The following is a 19,171-nucleotide window of genomic DNA, read 5'->3' as shown; positions in this document are numbered from 1 at the left end:
ATTATTTTTATTCTTGTGTATGATAATAACGACAATTAAATATCAGAATATGGCATTTTTATTTTATTAATCCTCTGGATTTCCTGCATAATCATAAAAATATTTTTTTTTCGGAAATCTCTTACAAACTAGCTGTAGGTACTGCATCTAATTTGCTATAGTAGGATCGTTTTAGCCTGTCGCATAAGTAATAAAAGTGTCTGTTCAGATTTGCCTCAGGTAGTCAGCGGTTCTCAAATTAAAAATGTACGGTTTTCTTAATTTGATAATACAACATTAGGATTTTTTTTAATAAAATAACTTTGTATTATGTTTTATAATAATTAAATATCATAATGTAAATTGATAAACATTGAGTATGAAATATACAGGGTCATTCACGCAACATGTTGGTTAAAAGTTTTCAAAGTTCTGGTCGTCACTGGATTCTACAAACTTGGAATAATGCTTCATGCAAAGCATTCTTCATTTTTTAAATATTTGCATTCTTCTAGCACTTCCGGTTGTACCGGAAGTCGCCATTAAGTTTCTTATTTTAAATAGAAACTGTGCTTTTTGTTTTTTTTTATAATCTATCTAAAATTCTGGATCGATTTTTATTGGGATACCATTCTCGAAAAAATAGCCATTTTTGAGATATTTATAGCTTTTGAAAAATTTTTCATATTACACATCCAACTTCAAAAATTAATATTGTGGTTAATATTTATGCTGAAAAAACAAAAATTCTTTTTCAGCGTGTACTAAACTCTATTTTTATTTAAGCATAAAAAATTTGCCAATGTTAATACTGGGTGTTCAAAATTTTGTATTATATTTTTATTTTTATATATTTTATAAATACCTATACCTATAAAAATATATATCTATATAAAACTTATTCCTACTACTCACACACACCTTCCCAAACCCACCGAGGTAGGTTGTCCTCCTGCGGTACAACCAACCCCGGCTTCCCTACGCCCCCTGGTCTTTGGAGCCAGGTCTCGACTATTTCGCGGTATCTCCCGTCAGGCAATGGGAGATTTCCGTGTATTCACATTTAAGTGGTAGGTTAGCCCATTTGGCTTTATCACTACCGGTCAAAGCAATTGTTCGGCGATCTAATGATGGTTATGTGTGCCGATAATTGCTTTCCCTTTTCTGCACCAAGTGCAGTCGAGAGCGAGCAAGCATCGAATCCTTTCATCCGTCGTCTCATACCCAGTCATTCGTAGAGTCATGTCCTTAATCTACCTTACTTGCTAATCTAATTTTTTGGGTGCTTGCATTCAAGAGCGTCGTGCGGCGTGCCTCCGGCTCTCTCCTGCATGCGGTTTTTGTTTTATTTTTTTTGTTTTTTTTTTGGTGGTTGGTACCCTTTTGTGTTAATTTTTCTATCTACGTCTTAATCTATGGACAGGTATCATCACTATCTGACTCGCTATCCGATTCATCTGAATCTTCATCATTACGAATAATTATTAATTACGACTCTAAATTTTTTTTTTTAGTATGCTCAATACATTTCCGCCATTGTTCCTCATTGACTTGGTTTAGTGCATCTTACCAGAGTTGTAAAACGCTGGCTTCGTCGGTAGTCTTACATGCATGTTTATCATAGTAGTTTTTAGTGATGCCCCACACCAATTCAATTGGTTTGTACTGGCAGTGATATGGTGGTAGTCTTAGGACCTCATGACCATATTTTAGTGCCATTTGGTCAACGACAAATTTTTTCTCAGTAATGTGTTCTTTGCACTTATTTAATAATTCAGCTTTTAAAACTAGATGTTCGTGTTCTATATTTTTCTCCGACAGCCACTTTCTTAAGTCTTCTTTTTTCCAGCTGCTTGTGGGAAACTTTTCCTCCTCTCTGGTGTGATACGAAGCATTGTCTAAGACTATTAATGACGGATTTTCCAGATTTTTTAATAATTTTTGCTCAAACCAATGTTCAAAAATATCGGCGTCCATATTTCCGTGGTAATCATCAGTTTTTTTTGTCGAAGAAAATATAAGACTAGCATTGGGTATAAAACCTTCCGTATTTCCTGCATGCAATATAATATATCTTTTGCCATTACTCGCACTAGTACTCGAATAGCATTTGGTAGAATCATCTTGCCAGGATGATTTGGTATTATTTCCTTTCGCAAAAATCCATGTTTCGTCAAGAAACACAAATTGTCTGGCAAATTCGGAATTCTTGTTTTTTAAATAGTTTCTTATTGGAGAACATATATAAACAACATTGGAGAGCTGGCACAACACTTTACGATTATTGGTTTTTTTGTATCTAAAACCCATAGCTTTTAATACTTTTGATAAACTGGTCAAACCCATATCACAAAGTTCTCTGTCCTTTATTTTTTTAATAAGTGTCTTTCTTGTTGTATGTTCTTTTGCTTTGTACATGTCATAAATGATATTTCTGATTGAGATTTTAATACCTTGTGGCAAGTCGAGGGTTTTCGGATGCAAACGAATCCTTTTATTTTCCTTACTTAATTCCTCCTCACTTATTTTGTTTTTTCAATAAAGTATCATCACAAAGCATTCAATTTGCGTTTTTTCACGATTTATAAAAAAATTGTTTTGGTAGCGCTGATTTATCCTCAAGTACTACAGCCGACCAGTAGGAGGTTCGGTACCACAAAGCAGGTAGAAAAGGGAAAGCATGACAGAGTGGCTGTAACTAGAGTCATAAATTATTTTTCGGGGGTTTATCCGAAATACGACAGGGTAAAACGACTTCACTATATTGTAAATCTTCCATTTTTTATGATACATAATGTGTATGTAGTTTTAATTACTTATTAAAGCTCTTGTGCATGTAGTTTTAATGCTGTATTGCTTTATTTTACAAACTAAGGAGTGGATATAAAATGAATGACAAATAAATGTATTGGGTCTATGTCTGCTCCTCGTAAATAAATGCTAAACTTATAAGTTTAGTGAAAAACATACCACAATGTACTTTAGTCTTACAGGTTTTTTAACCCTTTCATTGCTGATTTCATTGTTACTAAATAAAACTGTTTAAAATGACTTTAATGATATTCGTTGATACCTAAAGACCTAACAAAGCGATTGATTTTTTTTTTACATTGTTGGATGTCCTTGTATTCTTAAAAAGGAAATGGGACATAAATGTCCCACTAGTGTTAAATGGTGGGATAAATAAATCCCATCAGTTACACACAAACAAACTTATATTCAAAATAAAAAAGTACATTACACCAAAAAACAGTACTTATTATGAATGATGTGATAAAAAACAATTTTTGTATAGAGGCACATTGCACGCTATACAAATAGTCGTAGTTCGACTTTCTGATTTATTTTGTGAACATCTACTTTCTCCTAGTAGGTATTTGATGTAGCAAATGGTCTCCAACGTTGATCATCTGTTTCTGTCGTTTAAATATTCTTCCAGAATGGCCACTTATTCGTCTTTTTACATTTGATTTCCGTCTTCCTAATTTAATTAGCTGTTCTGCTAGTGGCACTAATTCAAAAGTGAAAATCTTGTATTAACTTTTTGTACACTTCTTTTATACAAATCCTTGTAAATAATCCAAGAATTTACAATAGCGTACATAACTAATCTATAAAAAACTATTCTCTACCATTTCGCCGATTTTCTAGATCTACTTCTCCAATAAAATTATTTACAAAATAATTGCCTTTGGACAAGTGAACTCAGCTTTTTCTCCAGTTCTCAGCTTTCTGTTGATATTTCCAACAGTTGCATCACTTCTTTCGTATCTTTCCATTTAGTCGCTAAAATTCCTTCGGATATGATACTAAAAACTCCATATCATCCCTTAACATTTTGTTATTTTTAAATTTGGCTACGTTTACCCGATTGACCATATAGGTTCCTAAACATGGAAAATTTAGAGTGTTTAGTAGATTGAACGAAGTGAAAAATCTATCAAAGCATAGACACACATCTGGTGACCGTATGATATTGGCTATAGTTTCAACAACTCGTTCTCCTACAGTTCCAGTAGTTGGTGTAGATTCTTTTTCTGAGTAAATATTAAAATTGTATAGATATCCTGTGAAAGAATCACTTCGTTGCCACAATTTTATAGCTTTTTTTACCGGCTTCATAGGAAGATACTGCTTCAGAAGAGATCTTCCTTTGAACTTAGTCATTGATTTGTCGATGGACTAATGGGAACTCTTAGTCCTCGCCTTTGCAAAAGTTTGTTTTAAACAAGAAACCACTTCATCGATGTAGTATATTTTTGATGGATTACCATTTCTTTCAGGATTATACTAGTAGGACTTAAATAGCAGGAATAAACAGCGATCTCTTAAAATAGCTTTTTTGATGAGGGAATTCGAAATTGATTCGTTCTGTGACCAGTAGTGTGAGATAGATGGTATTTTATTCTAACACATAACCATAGTACAACTAACCACTGTCATTATTTCATACATATCTATTTTTTTTCGTGTTTAATTTTATATTTCTGTTTTTTGGAAGTGCTGCTATCCTTTGGTTTGTACACGAAGCAATATGCATAAATAAACTACGCGGAAATAATTTTAGAAAAATATCGACAGGACGAGAACCTTTATCAATCTTTAGTATTGTTATCCTATTTCTCTAGGTAGAAATTTCTTTTTTTGGACAAAAGTTAAAATTTTTTATATTCCATTGTGCAGTCAATTTATTCCTTTCAGACTCATCTTCAGATATTTCCGCGTTATCAGAACTTTCTTCGTCAGACTCAGTGATGTTAACATCCACACGGTCAGGAGTATTCTCAGGTACTTCATCAGAATCTGAAGCAGAATCGTTACCTGGTACATAAAGGCAGCCTCTGAGGCAGCATAAGGTTCTTCCTCGGATTCATTTTCAGAAATATTTGAGAGGTTTTCAATTTCTTCTTGAAGCTCTTTTTTAGTTAGAAAACGTCTATGTGCCATAATAAGTCTGCAACCAAGCAATACGACTGGGATAAACTACTACTGGGACACTAGAGCCGTTTAGAACGTCACTACGTTTAGAGATTATGGTAAAATCGATAAAAACAATATAAAAAATTAACAATATACACCACTAACCTGTGTTAATCAGCAACTAAATTTTCCACATTTTCAGCCACATTTTCTTTACTAATATTCTATTATTTACGAGTTGTTGATGCACGTATTAACTAACATTAATTTATAGGTTATAGACGTGATATGTAGGTTGCATACTACTAGGTAATGAGTAAGGAATGTCTAAAAATACAAATGCGCTCAAGTAACATCGATTTTTTAGACAAAACAGATACCAGCAGATTTTTTTAAATCCGCTGGGATACATATGTCCTCACAGTAATGAAAGGGTTAATTATTCGTTGAGATCTACGTAGTAGGGGGCGTCATCTGAGCCAGCTTCAGGAGTACTTAAAGATGTAGCAGATTTTTGCTCTAATATTTGTGGTAAACCAGTTCAGTTATAATTCAGTGTTATCTCAATTGTGAACATCTTTATATTCAGTGGCTGAACCAGAACATAGTGCTGCATTATTTGACGTAGAAGTATTTGTAATATTACTACTTTTAAAGGATATAATTGGATTATTACCAAAATCGCAATGTTGAGCAGGTTGTATATTAACATATTATAGGTGAATATTATAGGAAAATATTCACTCATGGAGTTGGTTTTGGTCATATGGATTATGGAGATGGTTAGAATTCTATACTGACATTCTGTAAAATGGTTTTATTAAATCTTCCAAACATCAGATTTGATCGGCTTAATTTAGTAAAAATTTGTTGAGCTGTAACTTTTATTTATTATCATTTTTTTTGTACTTTTAATGCATGTTTAATGTTTGTACGTACTTCTCTACCGTTTCATTTGTAGGTGGATGATATGGTGCACTAAATTTGTGACAGAGTCTATTTTGTGGTATAAATTGTTTATATTTATAACTACTAAATGTGTGCATTATCTGAAACTAAACAATTTAGAATTTCAAATTTACAAAAAATGTTTCTTAGTAGGTTTATGGTAGTTTTACTTTTACTACAAATATTTAGCAATGTGTATTTCTAAGCAACTAGTATAGGCATTAACTAAAATAAAGTAGTACGAAATCATAAAAGGTCATACAAAATCTACATGTATTCTTTCACTAGGAGTGCTACTCGACAAAAAATTGACGTTTACGGAACAAATCAACCAACAAACGTACAAAGCTAAAGCGTTGAAAACTCAGCTCTCAACACTCATGAGAAGAAGAAGTAAACTGAGATTTAAAACCAAAATCAGGGTTGCAAATAGCATCATAATACCAGTCTTAACGTATGACTCCGCTGCGTGGGGTTATACCTGCAAATCTAACACGAAGAAGATACAGATCACCCAAAGCCAAATCAAAGATGCTTTAAAAATACCGAAATACGTACCCCTAAGATACGTATACAGATATTCAGGACAAACTAGAATCTTACGAACACTAGACGAGAGAGCATACGAAATATTTAACGGACTGAGAAACCACCCAAGTAGAATGCTAAGAGAGCTGACTAGCTACAACGAGAACATCAGGGCGGTACACAGAAGACCAAAACAACAGATAGCAGGATATAGGGAGATCCCAAATGAATAAACAAAGCACAAGATGATGCATAGTCTTTAAACATCAGGATGCAGAAAGACAGGAAACATACCAAAAAAACTCTGGCGAGGGGGTACGCTTCTTTTTTTAGGTTTTTAGGACTCTGGCAAGAGAGTACGCTTTTTAGGTTAAAAACAATATACACGGGGTGTGTGATGGCCGTATACACCTTGGAATGCAAACCCCACCACACGCACACTTTAGGATAAGGAAAAACGGGAAAGAATTGTTGCCCAGGCATATTATAGTCCCGAAGCACCAAGGAAGACCCATCACTTAGGTTTCTACTACATTTAAAATTTCATTCATACGATTATAACTAACGTAAACTCAACATCACAAACTGAGGGCCCCTCAGGCCCTCTATATACCGCTACAGCGGACTCGGCCCTTAAGGCAGATCGGGCAAACACTGATCTTTTCGCGAAATCCGAGCACTGAGGTCATATGCGGTATACATGGGCTCGGTGGCCGAACCCTACTCGGATACTCAGCCGGCGAGGAGAACAAAATTTATTTTGCTAAATCGGCGGCTGAGTGGCCGGGCACACACTCTTTCCTGACATGGAGTCGTCAGCTCAGGCTGGCGGCTCTATGGTCGGAACACACACTTTTTTCTTTTTTTTTAGGGACTCAAGTCCCGAAGTCATGATAGAGTAATTTCAATAAAGTCAGTAAAGTAAATAGGAAGAAAAGCCTACATGTGGCTACCCCTAGAGTTAGGTGGCTTAACCACAGTCAATAAAAACAGAGTGTCCCATTACCCAGGGCACCTTAAGTAGCTTTTAAATCATAAGCCTCCTCACGTAAGTCACACGATTAGGAGGGGCGGAGAAAAAACCTGGGGGTCAGATAGGTACCACTTCGACTAGCGAAGTGTGACCGGTTTAATCTTCGGACATGTGGATCCCACTCTTACATTGGTATACACATGTCCCTAGGGGCAGGGTTGATCACTGCCTGTGTGTGTGTGTGCATCTACTCTTTCAAAAGAGGTTCTAGGTGTCTTCCATGGGTGTACTGCTTTTTTTTTAAGTTGTTGCTGATTTTGTTACAGTCTGTGCAATTTTTGCATATATCTGTTGTCTTTCAAAATTCCTATCCACCAGCAATATCTTCTTGCAAGCATCTTCATCATGATTCCTGCCAAAATGAGCAGTATGAAATTTATTTAATACTTTTGATGTAGGTTAGCTGGAATAAATGCCATTTTTTTGTTGCCGAAAAATACAATTGTCTTGTAAAGAAAATTCTACCTGTGGAACTTTGCATCTATCTTTAGCATCTAGGATATGAGGTCTTTTGCAGTTTCAAAAGTAAATTCTTTTAAAATAGGAGGTAAAGTTTCTATTTGACTTATTTCAAATTTATGTCCCACGTCGTAATCGAATTCAAAAATAATATCAAGAGGTAATCTGGACAATGCATCAGCATTTGCATGGTCATTTGTGTTTTTATACTTAATCGTATAATTTAAACTTACTAATACTCTAAGTAATTTAAATGATACTTACCTAAAATTAAGAGACATATAATTATTTTTTATATATTATAAAAGTGATGCAAGAGTAAATCAAAAATTATCTGATGTAATTCTAAATATTGAGTAAGAAATTGTGAAAAATACTGTTCAAAACAAAAAACATACCAAAATTGATATTTTTTTTAAGAAGAAATACCTACTTTTTTACATTAGTATTTTGTTTTATTTGTGTATATGCTTTTGCAAATATATACCAAAGTTTATAATAATTAAAGATCAAGCAAATACAAGCCTCTTTTTTGTTTCAATTTATTAAGCGATGACTTTACACAACGGACAACTCTACACAACGGACAATTATTTTTCCCCTTGGAGTCCGTTATAAAGAAGTTTCACTGTAATAGACAATTGTGTGTATGCTAAATTGTTAATACGAGACTTTTATACTATTTTACAAAAAGAAAATTACATAATTCCATTTATCTGAGAATTTGCCCTCGCACATCGTATCTCGCCTTAAATTTGATTCCCGACCATATTGTTTCAGGCCCTTCTCAGTTATATGCGAAAAAAGGCCAAAAAATTTACAAGGGTTCAAACGCAATAAAACTAAGATATTAGAAACATCTCTCTGAAGAACCGAATAATAGGCGATAATAGTCTAAAAGAAATAAATGTACGGAGATTTAAACGGAAAGAGGAGCCAGAGGTCAACCATAAAGAAAAGGCAAATCCTTGGGATAACAAGCCTGAAGAAGGATATCCTACCCGAGGTGAAGTAATGACGTGCCAAAGACTGTTTTTCAAAGGTGAGATCAATTTGCCTATTTCACGCTGGATATACGGGGAAATAAAAACTTACCGGAACAATCGCTTTGTAAGTCGTTGTATTTTTTGTCCACAGCCAGTCCACAAAACAATAAAAATCTTAGACATCCTTTAAAATAAGCCGAGGTTGTGTTTAAGTTTTCTATATTGGTTTGATTGTAAAAAAAACAAATATATGATTGTTTGCAAAACTTTGGATATCCTCAAAAGAAATAAATTTTATACTTTTTGCGTTATTTTTTCCATACATCTACTTGTTTAATAAAATGCTATCTTAATATTATTATTAATTGTGAAAGACTTTTAACTTAAAAGGCCAATAATACGTATAAGAAAAATAAGCCATGCCTGTGGTTTTATTGTTGGATGCTATTTATGAATAGAAAATAATAAGACGGTAATATATCAAAGTTTTTTTGGTCATTAAATTTTTAGATGTAAAAAATGGGATTTTCACGTTATTCAAAAACACGTTTTTTCTAATATAATTTCATCATTTTATCTAGGATACCGGTATTAAGTACCTCTCTTTGTAGATGTTAAGAGATAATCGGATATATGCCAGTAGCGGATCCAAGGGGGGGGGTCACGGGGGTCATGACCACCCCCAAAACAAAATTAAATGTCAATCAAATAATCCTAAAAAAAATTTAAAACCCATCACCCTATAAGCAGGAATTCAAGAGTTGAAATGATTCAAACTCATTTATTGTAGTGGTAAGTGTAGAATTATACGGAAGCCTTTTTAAATTGCTCTTTAAAAAAATCAACAATTCTGAATACAGTAATACCTCGATTAACAACCTGACTTTCGCGAATTCAGAGTTACGTGATTTTCAAATTTTGACAATTCGTCATTTGAGTGCCAGAGAATCGTTCGATTATCGATGAGATTACCGCCCCCACATTATTGCTTATCCAATGTACCTGACATGACTTTTCGCACGAAATCAGCACATTTTTATTTTTTATTAGGTATTTCTTATCTTCAGTTTTGTCTACGAATTGGTTGTTTGTAATTTGAATATGTATTATAATTGTTGAGACTGTGTGCTACATTTTAAAATTTATTTATAATAAATATCAAAGTGAATATTGTTGTTGCATTAGCTCTGTCTGATACGTTAGTGAATACAAATAAAGGAAGTGGGGGTTGCTGTCCAAGGTATTTGTGAAACTGTGAAACAGTGGTTTGTCTTAGTGATGTTTTAGATATAGTATTTTTCATATAAAAATGCGTGCACGTCATTCAAGATTTAAGACGTCAGAACCCCACAACGTTGCCAAAACATCAGAATAGTAAGTAAGTGAGGAATTTTTAATATTTGTCAAACTATTATATTAACAGTAAATACACTTAGTTTTAAGATTACTGCAACACACTAAAATATATAAGAAAACATTTTAATACAAAATTATATATTCTTTATTTTAAACTAACCACTTTTAGAGCATTAATAGTAAAAACGTCACGCCATTATTTCTTGTTCAAAATAATCTATCTTATATGAAAGCTTATAAGCTTTCTACAGACTATTTAGTTGTTTTGGCATGTCACAATCACAATACACAAAAATAATTAGTTTTTAAAGCTATTAATCTAAATTTAATATGTATTTATAAATACAATTTATTAATATAATATATTATGATCAAATTGTGTCAGAAATCAAAACATAAACAAAATTCTTACTCTAAAAAAGCGGCAACCCTTTAAAACAATTTTGCCATACGCTGAACTGTAAAAAAATTTGAAGTATTTTCGTATCAGTTGCTGCAACAAATGTTTTTGGTTATTTAATCAATATAATTCTAAAATTCCCAATATATCGAGTAGTTCCGTATGGATTTCGTATTAGTAGCTGTTTAGGAAAATTTGAACTCTAAGGTTGACGTTCTTGAAATTTTAAATATAAGTGACTTCACTTTATATAAATTGTGACGTGCACGCATTTTTATATGAAGAATACTATACAACTGTATCACTTAGTCGTCTTCTTCAGTCACCAAAATTAGATTTTAAGTAGGCTACTGGGGCCATAGAGGACACTAAATGCATTCTTCAAAATAAAAGATCAAATGCTGAATCTGTTTTTAGCAAACTTTACTATAAAGTAAACAAATAGCTGAATTGACATTGAATTGAAGATGCCTCGTATAGTTTCTCTTCAAACCTGTCGTCAAAACCAATCTGCTAACTCTTGAGAAGAATATTTCCGGAGACCTATTTATTTACCCCTTTTAGACAATATCTTAACTTCCACCTTCCACGATATTATTGGACCAAGTACTTACTGCATATTCCACAGTAGTACAAGAGTTTTCACTGCGGATTCAAAAGTGGAAAAGAGTATTGCCAAATAATGGAAAACTTGATGATTGTATTTTAGAAGTATTAGAAAACTGCGATATTCATACCTATGTATCCAAATATCAGAATATTTCGGCAAATATTAATTACACTACCAGTCAGTGCAGCAACAACAGAGCGTTCTACGCTTAAGCGTTCAAAGACTTGGCTTAGAAATAGAACTTCTGTTAACTGGTTTAGCACTCATCAATGTGCATCCTGAAATTTCTCTAGATGTTGATGCAATCATAGAGCGATTTGCTAAATCGGATAGGTGAAAAGAATACATTTTTATAAAATTATAGAATGTTTACTATTCTTATAGTATTTTTAACTACTGAACTTTTATTTACCACTCGTTGCCGGCTGTTGCTGACGATTCGTGCACTTATAGCCTAATATGCCTAATTATAGAAATAACTATTCCTTAATTATATTATGTTTTTTGTTGAATAAATTAATTTAAATAAAATGCTGTTTACACTTACTCTTAAGGTTTCTTCTTCATTAAGGAAGAGTGGCTATAACTACAACAAATTGGTCTCTATCTTGAACTGTTCTTAATATCAAATGTGTGTCCATGCCTTTCCAGTCTCTTACATTCTTCAGCCAGGAGCATTTTTTTCTTCCTGAACCTCTTTTTCCTTCTACTTTTCCTTTATAAGTCGTAGAAAGTTATATTTTTCTTCTTTGTGAATATGTCCTAGATAACTCATTTTTCTGTTGTTTGCAATATTTAGGAGTTCTCTCTCAGTCCTCATTCTTCTCAGCACCTCGTTATTGGTCACGTGCTCTGTCCACGAAATCTTTAGCATTCTTCGAAAAACACACATTTCAAAGGCTTTTATACTCCTTATACTTGTAATTCTGAGAGTCCATGTTTGCACTCCGTATAGCAATAAGGAATAAATGAATGTTGTTACAAATTGATATCGAATATCCAACGATAAGATAGAGTTTATTAAGAATGTTAAATACATTCATTATTGTTTACACTTACATTGAGTTATTGCATTTAAATTACTTAACTTTGGTTTATACTTATTTATCCTTGGTTTGTTCTTGATTTTTGTAGCTATAGGATAGGTGGGTTTAAATTAATTGTCTTTAAAATATCTAGTTTAAATTGGCATTCCTCGATTTTTCAGTATTTATATTTTAATAACTTTCCTTTGGTTTAATAGTCTTGTACACTTGATTTTACTGAGTATGTAGGTTTAAATTATTTTTTTGTTTAAGTTTAAGACCCCTTAATGTTATACCATTTTTTGTACCCTTAGGGTATTTGGGTTTTAATAACTTCTCATTAGTTTAATATATCGCTTAAAATAATTATGGAGCATATGGTTCCCCTTACATGAGGCAGAAATAATATCAATCATAAAGGTGCAAAAATCTAAATCCTATATCAAAATCACCCTCAAGACCCATGCCCCACTCCCCCTCTCCCCGAGCCAAAAATTTCTGGGGATCAGCCACTGAAAGGTGCAAAAATCTAAATCCTGTATCAAAATCACCCTCAAGACCCATGACCCCCCTGACAGAAATTTTTAGATCCGCCACTGATATATGCTTAATAACCTTGGCGATCAATGCCCCTTATAGCGACTGTAAAATATTGGATTTTAAGCTTGAGAAAATGTAAATTTTTAAATTTGTAAGATACGGGCAAAGGTTAAAAGCATAGGTTGGAGGAAGTCAAGGTTTGATTTGGGCTGTGGCTGTAGTGCCATTGGAGATAGCTAGACTATTTAGATAGACTAGAATGTTCTCGCTGGATGGAAAGAATGGCCTTTCTTCCCTAAAAAAATATTAAAAGGTTAAAATCTTTTTAAAGGGAATAATTCTACACGTGGTTTAGAGAAAAACATTACATATTTATTATTACTTTACCATAAACAGTTATTACACATAATAAGAAAATTTGAAATAAAAACTTACAATAGTGCTATTTTTAACGATTTACATCAAGCTCCAGACGTTCAGAACACTATAGGAATTTAAAATATTAGAAGACCTAAACAAAATGAAGATAGACATAGCTATTATTACGGAAACGGAAAGGTCAAGGATCGGAAAACCTAATAAACCGGTAAATACGATCATTTCTACACCGGAGTCACAAAAGAACGTAGAGCTCAACAAGGAGTCACCACTATGATACACCGTCGCTTTAGAAAATACATCACATCATGGGAAGGCATCAACGAAAGAATGATAAAAATGAATATATGTATAAAAGGATACAGATTGACCATTCTGGGAATATATGCAATCAATGACGATGCTATTGTAAATGTGAAAGATAACTTTTTCGAACAACTGAATGAAGAAATCACAAAGGTGGGTAACACAACAGAAATAATAATTTTGGGAGACCTCAACAGCAGAGTCGGAAAAAAGAATAACGATAAAGTAGTAGGTAGATATGTTGAAGATAATACGAACAATAACGGAGAAAGGTTAATAGATATATGCGAACAGAATGGACTCAGAATCATGAATGGATATTTCCAACATAGAAACATTCAAAAATAAAGTGGACTCATGAAACCAGAAACTTAAAATCAGTTATAGACTATGTCATCCTCAAACAAAAAGTCGACTGAAAACAACAGACGTAAGAGCATGTAGAGGACCCACTTGCGGCAGTGACCACTACCTCCTACGTTCATATATTTCATTTCCACATAAAAGAGAACAGAAAACACTGCAAGATAACCATACAAAGGAGCAAGTACAAGAAGTACGATACAATTTGAATAGCTTACACCAAGAAAGTGTTAGAAACCTATATAAACGTAGACTGAAACAAAAACTAATTGAAACTGAAGATAATACCAGGAATGTTAACGAGTTATACAAAACCATCAAAGAATGTATACAGGCCGCTGTCCTAGAAGCACTAGGGCGATATGAAAAGATCGGACAACAAAAACCATATTGGTGGGATCAAGATATTTCGCAGGAAATAACACAGAAAAGAAAATTGTATCAAAAATTTCTGAACACAAGAAATGTGGAAGACAAAATCGAATACAAAAGAATGCAAGCGATGGTCAGAAGAAAAATATGCCAAAAGAAAAACGAATCCTGGGAAAAAAAGTGCACCATGCTAAATACATACATTGGTGGAAGCCAAAGTGTAGAGAGCTGAAAACTGTTAAAAAATTTAAGAAACAACAGAAAAAGAGATATTATCCGGTCCATATCACCACAAACTTGAGAAGAATATTTTAAAGATTTACTAAAAGAGACAAGAGCAGTTGCAGTTACTAGTAATAATAGCAGAATATATAAGAAAATAATAAAAAATCGAATAGAAGTATACCCATATATGAAAGCCAAACAACAGGTTAGTTTTCTTGTAGGTCGATCTACAATAGACCATGCCTTCACTATTACTCAGATAATTTAAAAGAAAGTGGCTCGTGGCCAAGAAGTCCACCTGACGATCGTAGACATTAAGAACGCATATGATAGTGTCCCGCTTGATAAATTATGGGAGGCACTGGGGAAAAGAAATATAAATATAGAATTGATTGAAGCGGTAAAAACGTTGTACTACCAACAAACAACAAGAATTAAAACGGGAAATCTGATAACACTGGAATTCAAAGTAACTAAAGGACTAAAACAAGGATGCTGTATGTCCCCAACATCATTCAAAATATACCTCAAAGCAGCACTCAACAAATGGAAGAAAAATGTACGAATATGGGCATACCACTAATGGACTTAACCTTGTACACTCTGTGCTTTGCGGATGATCAGGTCATCATCGCACAGGACTCTGAAGACCTTAGTTACATGATGCGGAAACTATTAGAAGAGTTTACAGAGTGGGGTTTGGAAGTGAATATGAAAAAAACTGAGTACATGAGTATTGGAGGAGATCAATATAACATTCTCGTAGAGGAAAATCAAGAGATCAAACTATGTGATGACTACAAATACCTAGGAGTAAAGATCACTTAGGACGGAGAATTAGATGCAGCCATTAAGGAACGAAATACACAGGGAAGGAAAGGCATAGCCTTACTGAACAGCGTACTGTGTGATAAAAACATCTCCAAGGAAAATAAAAAAAAAATATGCAACACCATAATAAAAAGTATCACAACATATGGATGCGAAGTGTGGCCCCTAAAAGACAGAACAGAGAAAAATGCTTAGAGCAACAGAAATGGACTTCTGGCGCTGCTCGGCGGGAATCTCCAGACGCGACAGAATAACAAACGAGAGAGTCCGAGAAATCATGGGGGTTACACATAATATTGTTGATGACATCAAAACGACACAACTCAAATGGTACGGACAGGTAAGTAGAATAGAATACCAAGACAAACTCTTGAATGGCAACCAAGAGGTAGGCAGAGACCAGGAAGGCCTAGAAAAAGTTGGAGAGAAGGAGTTGATAAAGAAATCAGGGAAAGAGAACTGGAGGACGATCCATGGAACGATAGAATGTGATGGAGATTGGAAATCGAAAGACGTCGAAAGAAGGTTGTAAACCGACTTTATTTATATATATATATATATATATATATATATATATATATATATATATATATATATATATATATATATATACATATATATATATACATATATATATATATATATATGTATATATATATATATATATATATATATATATATATATATATATATATATATATATATGTATACACAATATATATATATATATATATATATATATATATATATATATATATATATATATATATATATATATATATATACTTACTATTATGTAGTAGAAGGGTCATTGACTTTAGTCCAGTCAATGACCGTTCTTCTACCAAACGATATGGTTTATAAGTACTGCTTAATTTTATTGCCACCGATCATTTAGTATTCACTTAGAAAAATAATAATAATCTCTAATTATTTCACAGGCTAAAAAAGTTACAGAGTACTGGTAAACAGAATTATGTATCAAATATGTATGTATTAATTATGTCAAAGATGTATAATTTATTATAATTAACTAGGAATGGTATTTTCATATTAAGAAAGTTTCCTGATTTTATTGAAAAGCCTGCAATCCTTTTCAAGGAAGTTGTTATTCTAATTGTTTTCGACATCCAAATATTAATATATGCCGAGATACAATATTGCAAAATACCTCCTTCTGGAAAATAACTAGTATTGACAGATAACATTCCGTTCTATTTCGTACAGGATAGTTGCCATGGAAACAAATAGCTAGTGTAGTAGAAAATAGTTCCTGATATCGTGCACATATGCAGCAGGTAATTTTCTAGGAAAACAAAACAAAAAGCCATGCCACCACGTCTTCATAAATTGGAACAAATAAATGTGGAACAACAATTAATTTCGTCATGCATAACATAATAATTGGAGCAGCGGAAGGGCGTTTAATTAGTTAACGCCAGACTAACTCCAAAGCATTGCTAATTGGATAGAACGTTCAACAATCGAAGGTAGTTTTGGAACGCCATTATCTTACTGTTCTTTTGTTGGGGCATTTTACTTCACATACTTGTTTGTTATCGGATGTCGCCTTCTACTTCCTTTGGCATTAATTAGGTATTATTGGCTTGACTTTATATTTCTTTTGATAGTCTTAATAATAAAAGCTAATTAGTAATGTGTTCATTGAATAACAAAGAATCCAATTAAAACAAAAAAATATCAAAATAACAACTAATACAAGAGTGGCCCAAAAGTCTGGAAACGGCTAATTATCTCGTAAACTGCTAGTCATAATTGTACAAAATTTGTAGTACACCTATTTTGGGATACGGAGATTCCATATTTTATATTTGCAGTTGCCAGATTTGCCATTTCTCTTATATTATTAGTAACTTTGGCTTTTCAAATTAATCACCCTGTATATTTAGTCATTATTGGAATCTCCTATTTAATACGATTTCAACCATATATAACACTTATGATTTTATGTAGTCTGGAAAATCTTAAATACATAAAACAATGCAAAATATGTAGATTTTAATAAATTTAAATATTTAAATGTAGAATGCTGTGATTTTGACATTTGTTTACCATTTACATTATTAACAAAAACTGACAGTAGTTGTGTTTTGAAAAGTTCTGCAAAATACATTGCTTCTCTAAAATGGCTCTTAACGAAAAAAAAAAACGAATTACTATTCTAATGATGGGAGGGTACGGTGACAGAAAAAGATCTTATTATGAAGTAGCCAACTTGTTCAATGATACTTTCCCAAACCGTTCTCCTATTCATAAGGCGACGGTACAAAAAACTGTGAAGCGATTAGAGAAATCTGGAGAAGTAAATGATAGATACCGATTAGGAAAACCGAAAAGAGTTATGAATGACAACAAAACTTTAGATATAACGCAAAGTTTTGTTGAAGATCCACATACATCCTCACGCAGGGTTGCACAAGTATACCATAAAAAATTAACTTATTGCAAGAATTATTTGAAGATGACTTCGATAGTAGATTAGAGTTTATTGAGGTATTGATGTAAAAAATTAAAAATGATGAAAATTTCGTTAACAGAATATGTTTTTTCGATGAAGCAACCTTAACACTGTGTAGAAGTGTAAATCGACACAATTTAAGGTACTGGAGAGACGTAAACTTACACTGGAAGCGTAAAAACCATACTCAAAGACAACAAAAATTAAATGTATTGTCAGGTATAGTAGGTAATCAGTTAATTGGGCCATTTTTTATGGAAGGAAATTTAACGTCAGATAGTTACGAAATGTTACTTAAAAATGAAATTGTACCTACACTGAAAAAGTTATTTGGGGCCAATTTTTATGATACATGGTTTTAACAAAATGAAGCTCAAGTTTATTTTGATGTAAATGTTCGACGTTATTTAGATAAGATATTTCCCAGACGATAAATTGGTAGACGAGGTAGAATTGAATGGCCTCCACTTTCACCTGATTTGAATCCTAAAAATTATTTTTATTGGGGATACTTAAAAAATTCAGTTAACAGAACTAAACCAGCAAGTCTTGCAGAGAGAAGAAAACGAATTATGGATGAATCTTGAATAATTTCTATACAGTCATGGAGAATTGTGGTAAATGCATTCTACCATCCATTAGGGTACTGCCAACTCACAAATAGAGCACATTTTGAACACTTCGTAAACTCACCATCATGTTAAAAAATGTTGTAATCTATCAATTGTTACATTTTAATGTAGTTCAAAATAGTTAGTATTAAAAATTTTATTGAGACAATTAGGCGTTGCCAGACTTCTATTTTATGTATTTAAGGATTCGGTTCAAAAATTTCTATACAAATTAAGGTATGTCATAAAAATTTATCTGTCAGTTGGCACTGTTCTGTTAAGGCAAAAGTGACAGCGCCTCAAATTTGTACAATTCATTGTTTCAAATGTAAAAAAATGTGCGACGAATTTTAAAGAGGTTCTATATTTAATGAAAAATGAAAAAGACAGAAAAGATTTGATTTCACGTTCAAAGCGGCTATGTATCTGTTGATACGTATTTAGACTTAATAAGTCTCATCAGAACAGTTATTCATAGCCGTTCTTAACGTGAAAAATAATCTTCTCTGTCTTATTAGGAAGCAACAATAAAATGGCTTCGTTATAAACGCAATAGCGACATCTGATAGAAAAATTGGTAAGATAGTTTCGAAACAAATTCAGATTTCTGCTTTAATCTGGAGCCTTCTAAAAATTGCAAGGCATAGCCAGTCGTTGATAAAGATGTTAATAGAGACATGGGGAATCTAAAATTTACATTCCACGACATGTCTCCTCAACTAAGCAGAAATCTTAAAGAATTTGTTTCTTGTACTCATACAGAGTAGATCCGAATAAAATGAAAAAGACAGAAAAGATTTGATTTCACGTTCAAAGCGTCTA

This window comes from Diabrotica undecimpunctata, chromosome 4, assembly GCF_040954645.1.
Source record: "Diabrotica undecimpunctata isolate CICGRU chromosome 4, icDiaUnde3, whole genome shotgun sequence".
In the NCBI taxonomy this organism is placed as follows: domain Eukaryota; kingdom Metazoa; phylum Arthropoda; class Insecta; order Coleoptera; family Chrysomelidae; genus Diabrotica; species Diabrotica undecimpunctata.
This window is presented reverse-complemented; position numbering follows the sequence as displayed.